Genomic DNA, 9,192 nt, shown 5'->3' with positions numbered 1-9,192 from the left:
AATAGCTGTGGCTCCTGCTCATAGATGCCAAGCTGTGTGTTGACCAAATACTTTCTGTTCATTGCCTCTTATCCTGAGATGTCCTTATGAGGGACAATCCCACTTTCCATTTGTGAAGCTGAAGCTGGGTGAGGTTAAGCGACTTATCCAGGGTTACTCAGCTAGGTAGGGAGTGGTTTGACCACTTACTGCAGAGTTCATACCCTTCTTGCTACTTGTAGTGCTTGCCCTGAAGGGGGGTGGAAGCAAGGAATTATTAGGAAGTCTCATAGCAAAGACCTTCACCCTGGCCCTGATTTTGCCTCTTGAGGTTTCAGTGTGGCTAACTCATTATGGGGATGTCTAGGTTCCTGGCCACCTCCTGTTGACAGCTGAGAAGAGACAAGTAGAACCTCCACAGTGTGAGGGTAACTGTGGGTAGTGCCAGTGTGCTCCAGGGTCCAGGGGTCACTGAACCCACTCTTTATGAGAATGGGGAGCTAGGGTGCCAGGAACCTGCAGACCAGAAGCATGGAGCCTGCCCTTCCCTTGGTGGAATACACCAGGAAGACCATGGTCTTTGCAGTTAATCTTTGTCTCTTCCTCCTCCCCATTTATCTAATCCCTGCTATGATTCAGTGCCTGCTGTAGCCATCGACCCTCTAGGCTGCCACCCTACCTCTTCCCACTTAGTACACAAGGCCATCCTTCCAGATGGCCTTTGTCGTGACCTGTCTGTACAAGTCATGTTTCAGGGCTAGAGGTATTTTGTATGTCCATGAAGTGACTTTCTGATTGGGTTGAGAGCTTCTTGAGGAGTGGTCTTAGTCTATGCTTCTCTGTGCCACTCTGGGTCTGTCTCATCAGTACCTTCTTACTGCCCATAGGGGTAATTATCCACCCATAGATTTGCCCACCCATCTGTCTGTCCATCTCTTCATCCATCTATTCCTTCATCCACCCACTCACCCATCTACCCATCCTCCTACCTGTCTTTTCATCTGGCCATCGGTCTACCTATCCATCCACCCTTCCATTTGTCCATCTACCTATATACATCTATCCGGCTAACTGTCTTCCTGGAAGTCCATTCATACATCCTTCCATCCACCCACTTATCACACAGACATTGAGACTAGTGTGAGAGATGCAGAGGACCATTAGACACTTCCTTGGAGATTTAGATTCAAGAAAGGAATAGATACTTTAAAAAGGATGTTGCTATGACTTGAAGATGGCAAATTCTGTAAAAGAGGAATTGGAGAAGTTGGGGATGCCAAGAGGACACATACTTTAATCACGGCTCTACCATGGTCCTACTGGAAGACCTGGGTATGGTCATTTCCCTCCTGTGCCTTTGTCCCTGACCTTTGAACCTCAGGATGTAGTAGGAGTTGAGTGAGCTATGTGTGAAGATTGTGGCCCCTTCTCCTTCCTAACACAGTAAGGACCACATCTTCCTTGTTCTTCATGGCATCTCCTGTTCTCAAGGACTATTGTAAGAGGAATGGAATGGCTGCCTCTCATCCTTCTTCAGTTAACCATGGCTTGGAGTCACCAAGGGGTCCAAGAATGGAGAGACGGACTGCTGGATCAATGATCCCTGGCTCAAACTTGGTCGAACCAGGGTTGCATCTGTCTCCAGGCTCTTTGTTTTGGAGTTCGGGAAAGAGAGTTTCCAGAGGTCTCCCTTCCCTGGCCTGGCCTCAGCCTCATCGTATAAACAGGCAAACTGAAGCCTGGAGAGAGTTTGAAATATCTGGAGCCATGCTTAAAGTTTAGATCCAATGGCTCACCAGTTGCTTTTGCTGAGAGGCAGGGGTGAAGTTGTCAGAGAGTTCAACTGACTGCTTTCCACACCCCAGCCCAGTTTCCCAAAGGACACTGAACCCCACCAGTGTCTGAACACAGTTCGCAGCTCATGGATTTCATTCCTATTCCTTAGGCAACTTGAAATTATGCTTGACAAATAAAGGGAAGGGAAATAAATGCCATGTTGTCCTGGGGTCTAGGGGACATAAGGACTCCGCTCAGGCCAGCAAGGAGACAGAGGGGACACTCAGGGGAAGTCTGCAATGTGACTTTGGAAGGTCACGGGTCCTGGACAGCCCTCTTCTCGGGCTATCTTGTTCCTGGGGAGACCAGATGGTTACAAATAAATACAGCGGGGAGTGGGGACCGTAGGGGGGCCACCTGTCCCTAGAGGTTGAGGTCTTTTCATGTGAACTCAAGCCTGAGTCACTTTGTGGTATGTGTTCTGGTTGAATATTGCACTAGCCTGCTAGTTCCCTCTTTCCTTGACCATTGTTAAAGTGGAGCACGTGGTGTTGAAAACCAGAACAATGCAGGTCCTTGTTTTCTAGCAGCACAATCTTGTGTTTAATTGGAATAATATTCTTCTGAAACACAATTTCCCCTGTGCCGAGGTGGCACATGGGAAAAGAAGAAAGAGCATGGGGTGGGGGTGTTCTTGAAAATTCCCCAGCACCCTGTGCTCGGAAAAGAATGGTGTACAATTGTGAAATCATAGTCTGTCTGCCTGGGCAGTCCCTGTTAACCGGAGCTGGGGCCTCCTGCTTAAAACCCACTGAGAGTTGTCTGGGAACTGAAGCTGAATGGTGAGCAGACCCAGTGATTAGGCGGCCTGGTTTGCTGTAAACAGGTGGAATGGAGTGGCCTTTGCAGAAGCCTGCAGCTCCAAAGCCTGTTAGAAACTATCTGCACACATGCCTGGGGTCCCAAATGAAGACATGCATTTAATTCTTGCATTTTCAATAGGATAGAACAGAGAAGGGAGTGTGCACCAGCCTGGCAGGGATGGAAATCAGGGCCCTGTGCTTCTAGCCCTGTGTGCTTGGTGTCTTTGAGGAGTCTGCCCACTTAGCTAATCATACCCCACCTCCTTGCTCCCCAGGCACCAACATCTGTCTGTAAAATAAGCTAACTTGTTTATTTATTTCTAACTTGTCTGCCCCAAGGAAAGACATATATGTTCATGGTTTACTAAAGATCTTAACACTGATCAGAAATAATAGGAAACAAGGTGACTATCAGTTAAGAAGGGAAGAGCTAAATACATCATGGCATGTTTCTAAGATAGGATACAATGGAGTCTTCAGAGTGAGTGGAAGCTGGGTATGGTTGCTCATGACTCCAATCTCAACACTTGGAAGGGTGGGTAGGAAGATGATCATGAATTCCATGTCAGTTAGGGCTACAGAGATCACCAAACAACTAACTAGTGAAATCAACCATTCATACATCCAGTCAACCAAGCAGCTAACCAACGAACGAATGAACCAACCAACCAACCAACCAAACAAACAAACAAACAAACAAAAACAACTAACTTGTCAGTCAACCAACCAGCCAGCTAGCCAACCAACCAACCAAATAATCAATTAATGAATGAATGAACCAACCAACCAACTAAACAAACAAACAAATAACCTACTCACCAACTAGCAAACCAACTAACCAACTAACCAAAACACCTAACAACCAAATGAAACAAATAAAAAGGAAATGAGGTAGAGACATGAGTCAATCCAGAAGGTCCTGCTAGAGCTGAGTCTGTCTCCCAGTTCAAGCAGTGAAGCCCTAACCCTCAAGGTATTTGGAGATAGGGTCTGTGGGAAAGGATCCTGGTGAGAAGAGGCCATAAGGATGCTGCTCTTCTGCGGCTGCTTCTGTCTCTGTGTTTCTGACTTTGTCTCTGTGTGTTTCTATCTCTGCTTGACTGGCACACACAGCAGAAAGTTTCCTGCATGCCAGAACTTTGGTCCATACTAGGTCCATACTAGACCCCAGCCACACTGGCCCCTTAACTTCCACTGATCTTCAGAGCTATGAGGAAATCAGTTTCTATCTTAAAACTCCTGGTCTGAGGCCTGAGTAGGCTGTGTGGATCTCTGCCCTGTGCCATCAACAGCATGAAAGTCAGCAGTAGACAGATGTGTGCTGTGCACTGGAGTCAGCTGAAAATGTCCTTGGGTGGGTGGCAAGGCAGGCTTTGGGAAGTGGCTAGAGCCTGACCATGTCCTTTTCTGCATCTGAGTATGAGTGTGAAGAGTCATCAAGTTGTATTCTTAGGACATATGTTGTTTTCAGAGCCTGTATTATATTACAATGAAATTTATAAAAATAAAAAGTCCCTTTATTTTAGGAAATGATAATTACATGTAAGAACTTTTATTGGGATCTAGCTCAGGACTTTATGTAAGTATGGGCTAAAGGTAAAAACTCTACTATAAAACCAACAATAAAATCAACAGACCTGTATATAATGTAATATAATACGTATATTATTATATATTATTCACACTGACATAGAAACATGTTCATAATATATTTTGATCTTTCAACAAGTGATTCTGAGCAATATTTCTTATATGACCTCATTTGTGCTTTATAGAAATTCTAATTTACATGCATATCTGCATATGGATTTACATATGCATTGGAAGTGGGGCCGCTGGAAGTAGTGAGAAGCAGAGTTGAGTTGCAGGTCACTAACTCTCCATTGTGGCTCTTTGGTATGTGTTACACATGCATGTGGATGTGTGCAGATGTGGAGGCTGAGCTAAATGAATTCCCCAGTCCCTTCTCCACCTATTGTGTCTGAGGCACTGAATTTGAATTTGGAGCTACTGACTGCTACTGTTTGAGACAGTCTCACTAGGTAGCCTAGATCCTCCTGTTTCTGCTCCTGGAGTGCTGAGATTGTAGGAGCTGAATATTGAGCTAGTTCCAGAAGTGAGGTGTCATAGACCAGCATAGCCATGCAAGTAGCTGGTCCTCAGGAGGAGGAGAAGGAGTTTTCATCATAACCAGAGCAGGGATATCCCCTCCTCTATCCCCAGGGGCATCAATCAGCTCACATTCAAAGAGAACAGCCCTGTGAAGAGGAGCCCACAGACAAAGGATTCACTTGCGTTGCTCCTGGACATCAAAGAAAGCTTCTTAGAGAGGAGGGAACATTGAGAAGGTCCTGGGAAGATGAGTTTGATGGGAGTGAACAAAGGAGGCAGATACTCTAGGTGGGGAGACTGTATCCTCAGGGCTTGGCTTGTGACTGATACATGGCAGGGGCATGCAGGAGTGGAGTGTGAGCAAGTACTTGGGGGTTGAGGAAAGCATAAAGGGTAAGGCTAGGAAAGATGACAGGAAGCCATCGAGGATTTGCAATTTACAATTTGAATTATTCAGATTCTAGTGCAGAAAGATGAAGACTTTGATCTTTATTACTTTTTTCTCTCTTATTTTTTTGTGTGTGTATGTATATGTGTGTGTTGTGTGTGTGCGCATATGTGTACATGTGAACATGTACACATGTCTGTAGGTATAAAAGAGTCTTGGAAGGTGGGTAGGCTTCGTAAACATCCGTGTTAGGCTGTGAGAAAAGTAGCTGCCACAAAAACAATCTGTGGTTGGTTCTAAAAGATGGTAAATCATGTCCATTCTAGGTTCAGTGGATTTCCTGACTCCCATAAAGTTTCTGATGCCCTTGGGGGGCAGGGGATAAAGGAAGCAGGTACCTCTATGGTGTCTGGCCTGGAACTCAGCACAGGAAGGAGAAATGGCTTTGAGGTATTCTCTGGTCTCTGAGTACAACTGTGATGGTTCAGTTGCTCTGATTCTCCTCTGGGATGAGCCACTTTTCTCCACCCTTTCCTGGCTTCCCCCTCACCAGGGATTTTGGAGTGGCCCCTGCTGCTTAGAGAAACAGAGTGTGGGATAAGGAGTGTGAGACCAAGGTGTAGCTGGCCATCTCCATGGAGACTGAGGATGCTGAAATGGGCTAGGGATTACTGGAAATGCCTGGTTCTTGGTGAGCTCTGTCTCATTCTCTGGCAAGATGGTAGGAAGATTCCTTTATGCCCTTTCTAGGCTCTTGGGTTAGGGGTACCTTCATGGAACCCTAGCTGATGTTAGCTTACTGTTCCTGTCCCCACCAAGGTCCCTGAAAAGAAAAAAACTCTTGTAACAACAAGTGGAAACACATCCAACTCCTAGTCCCCAGGACCTTCTTACCTCCCCTGGTGGTCTTGAGTCCTTTACGTCTGGAACAGCATGCTCAGGACCAGGCATCTATGTCATGGAAGAAACTGAGCTTCAACTGGCTTCTCTCTGCCAGGTGACCAGGTAAAGTCTCTCCCTTTTCTTAAGTGCCCTATAAGAAGGTAGGCTAACATTTTCCGAGGTCCCCAGAGGCCATGGTGAGTTACTTTCACACAGACATGACCAAAATACTGATTTTGAGACAAGAGATTTATTTTAGCACATGGCGACAGAGATTAAAGTCCATGATCTTTGGCTCTAGTGATTTGGGACCCCGTGGTGAGGAAAAACAGCGCAGTGAGCACAGTGGCAGGAGCATGTGAAGTGTGTGTTCATCCTGTGACAGACAGGAAGCACACGGAGGAAATACGAGAAAGTTCCAGGCAGGATGCAGTCCTCAAGGATGCACCCAGCCATTTGAGGCCCTCTTCCCGAAGTTTCTACCATCTTACAAAAATAGTGTCACCTTCTATGAGTGGACAGACGTTCAGCCAAGCTTGTAGGAGGACACTTCATATTTCAACCATCCCGGTCCACAGCAGCAATAGTTCCCCAGGACAGACTTGAAGTTTTTATGCTGGAACCCTCCTGTGCAGACGCAAGACTGACGGGTGATGTCTGGGAAGGCTGATGGCGCCTTGCAAAGCAAATTGAATTTGAGTTTGAAAATTTCAGCAATCAAATAGACTGGCCTTTTAAAATTCTGAATTGGTTTTGGGGGAAAAAATGGATCTGATTAGTAGGAAGGGAGAGAGAAATGGAGGGACAGGGAGACGTGGGTGGAATGACGGCCAGGCAGCCTTCTGCCTTATGAGATTAGCCATTCTGGCTTGCTGGTGACGAGCACTCTGTCCTCTTTGCCAGCCATGAACCTCCACAAGAGACCCTGTCCCATTTTCTAGCCTAGAGAAGACAGGAGCCCGAGCTGTAGAAACTGGATCCAGTGGGTTTAGCCTGGAGTGCTCAGGCTGGGCTTCTGCAGCGACCTGCTGGAAAGTGATGTGAGAAATGACTGGCAATGGAGCCAGAGCCACCATGCTTAGTTTCCAGAGCACACAGGGCAGAGCGTGTACTATTCCCAGGTGAGCATTGGCCAAGCCTCACTTCCCCTGCCTCTCTGCACACAGCGACTCTGAGACCCCACTGCATGGTTGAAAATGACAGTCTCTGGAGACAGCAGCTTAGGAATGCTTAGCACGACTGGAGGTTTTTCTTCTTTCCGTTGCTTATTGGAGGCACAAAGCTTGTCTTTGCAGAAGACAGCTCAGAATTCCAGGGTGCTGAGAAGACACGACCCCTGTATTATTAGATTGAATATGTTCTTTGTTCACTCATCAAGAGATGTGTGGAGCGGCTGATGCTTGCTGGGTCCTCTTCAGGTTGCTAAATGTGCAGGAGGATGCTAAATGGATAGGTACAAAATCTGGTTCCCTTTCTTGTTTGTTTTTGTAGTTGCATCCAGATCATAGGGTATGAAGAGGTACTAGACAAAACAGCAGTGAGATAGATAAACGTGTTCTGGGAACAAAAGAGAGATGAAAAGGGGTGAGAGCTGGGGTAGTGGATGTTCGATTTAAACATGATGGAGTTTGAGGGCCTCCTGTGATATGAAATAAGCTAGAAATGGAAATACTGCAAACTCTGTCATTATGCAGATGCTAAACACATTGACTCTGTGTGTGTGTGTGTGAGAGAGAGAGAGAGAGAGGAGGGGGGGAGGGGTGTTCACGTAGTTGAGCTATGACTGGGACAAGTACTGAAATACCATTAAATGGGGGAGGGGATATTCTGTCTCTATAGTTCACAATAATATGTGTATTTTATAGTGATCTAGAAGAGCGCAGTTCAAAGGCTTGAAACCCAAAGAAATGAATCAAGAGGCACACCAGGATACAGCAGCTACATACAGGATACTGGATGTCACATACTGCATACATGTACCGAAATGTGTATACCATAAATAGCCCGTACCATATGCACCTGTATATGTTGTATGCACTTCATAAATATGTACAAATGCTACCTATTGAAGTAAAATGAAACCACTGGGCTAAAAGAAATTTCAGGGAAAGTAGGGACAGCCGCACTGGGCAGGTGACATCTGAATAATGATTTGTCTGAGGTGAGGGAGTACCTTCCCGGTAGAGGGGTTGATGTGTACAAAGGCCTTGTGACTGCAGTGTGCTTGCTGTGGCCCAGGAGCAGGGTGGAGGCAGTCAGGACTGAAGTCAAGAGTGGGAGAGAGATGAGGACAGGGTTGCAGCTTGTCCTTGAAGCCCTTGACAAAAGATTGACTTCCTTTTCCCGGAGGTGACAGTCAGGCTGGGAGTGGGGCAGAACACAGTCACTGCGCCATTTCTTGTGCTCAGTGCTGGACTGTGTGGAGCATGCAAAGAATGGCAGACCAGCGAGAAGACACCCAAGTTATCCAGGGGAGATGGGACACTGTTCCACTGTTACGAAGGGACACCATGACCACGGCAATTATTATATAAGAAACTATTTTGCTTACAGTTTCAGAGGGTCAGTCTATTACTATCTTGGCAGGGAGCAAGGTAGCATGCACGGCACTGGAGCAGAAGCTGAGAGCTACATCCTGATCTTCATCTCTAGCAGGTTGTTGTGAATGCTTAGATTAGAGCCACCTCTGGGGGACATCGCCCTTTAACTCTGTCCTGTGAGGGACATGGAGAGGTCTCTTTTCCTTCTGTGTGCTTAGGAGCTTGTAACCTGGGCCTGCAGGATGTGCCTGGCTCCCTGGATCCAGAGAGGAGAGTGTTTAGGTGCAGTGTGGCAGGAATACCCCACTTAGTCCCATTTCTTATTTGCGTCAAAAGCATTTTTCTGCATGCCAGCCTTGGTCTGCCCTGGGCACCATGGTCTCCATGCGCCAGCCTGCAGATAAGCCAACAACAATGTTATCTGGATTCCAGGCCCAAGCAGAAATCACTTTCTGGGCATTGTTGGCCTCTGCCAGGCTCTGGGTGGATCTAGGTTTAGATGGTTGCTGAAAGGGCACAGGGCGGAGCCTAGCACCCAGTAGGCACTCAGTGAATGCCCCTGGAATAAAACGGTGTGTGGAGAGATGAGGGGGATGTGGCCCAGTTACACCAGATCCCAGTGGTTCCAGCTGGGCTTTTTACTGTGTGATTG

This window comes from Microtus ochrogaster, unplaced genomic scaffold (genome assembly GCF_000317375.1).
Source record: "Microtus ochrogaster isolate Prairie Vole_2 unplaced genomic scaffold, MicOch1.0 UNK1, whole genome shotgun sequence".
Lineage (NCBI taxonomy): Eukaryota > Metazoa > Chordata > Mammalia > Rodentia > Cricetidae > Microtus > Microtus ochrogaster.
This window is presented reverse-complemented; position numbering follows the sequence as displayed.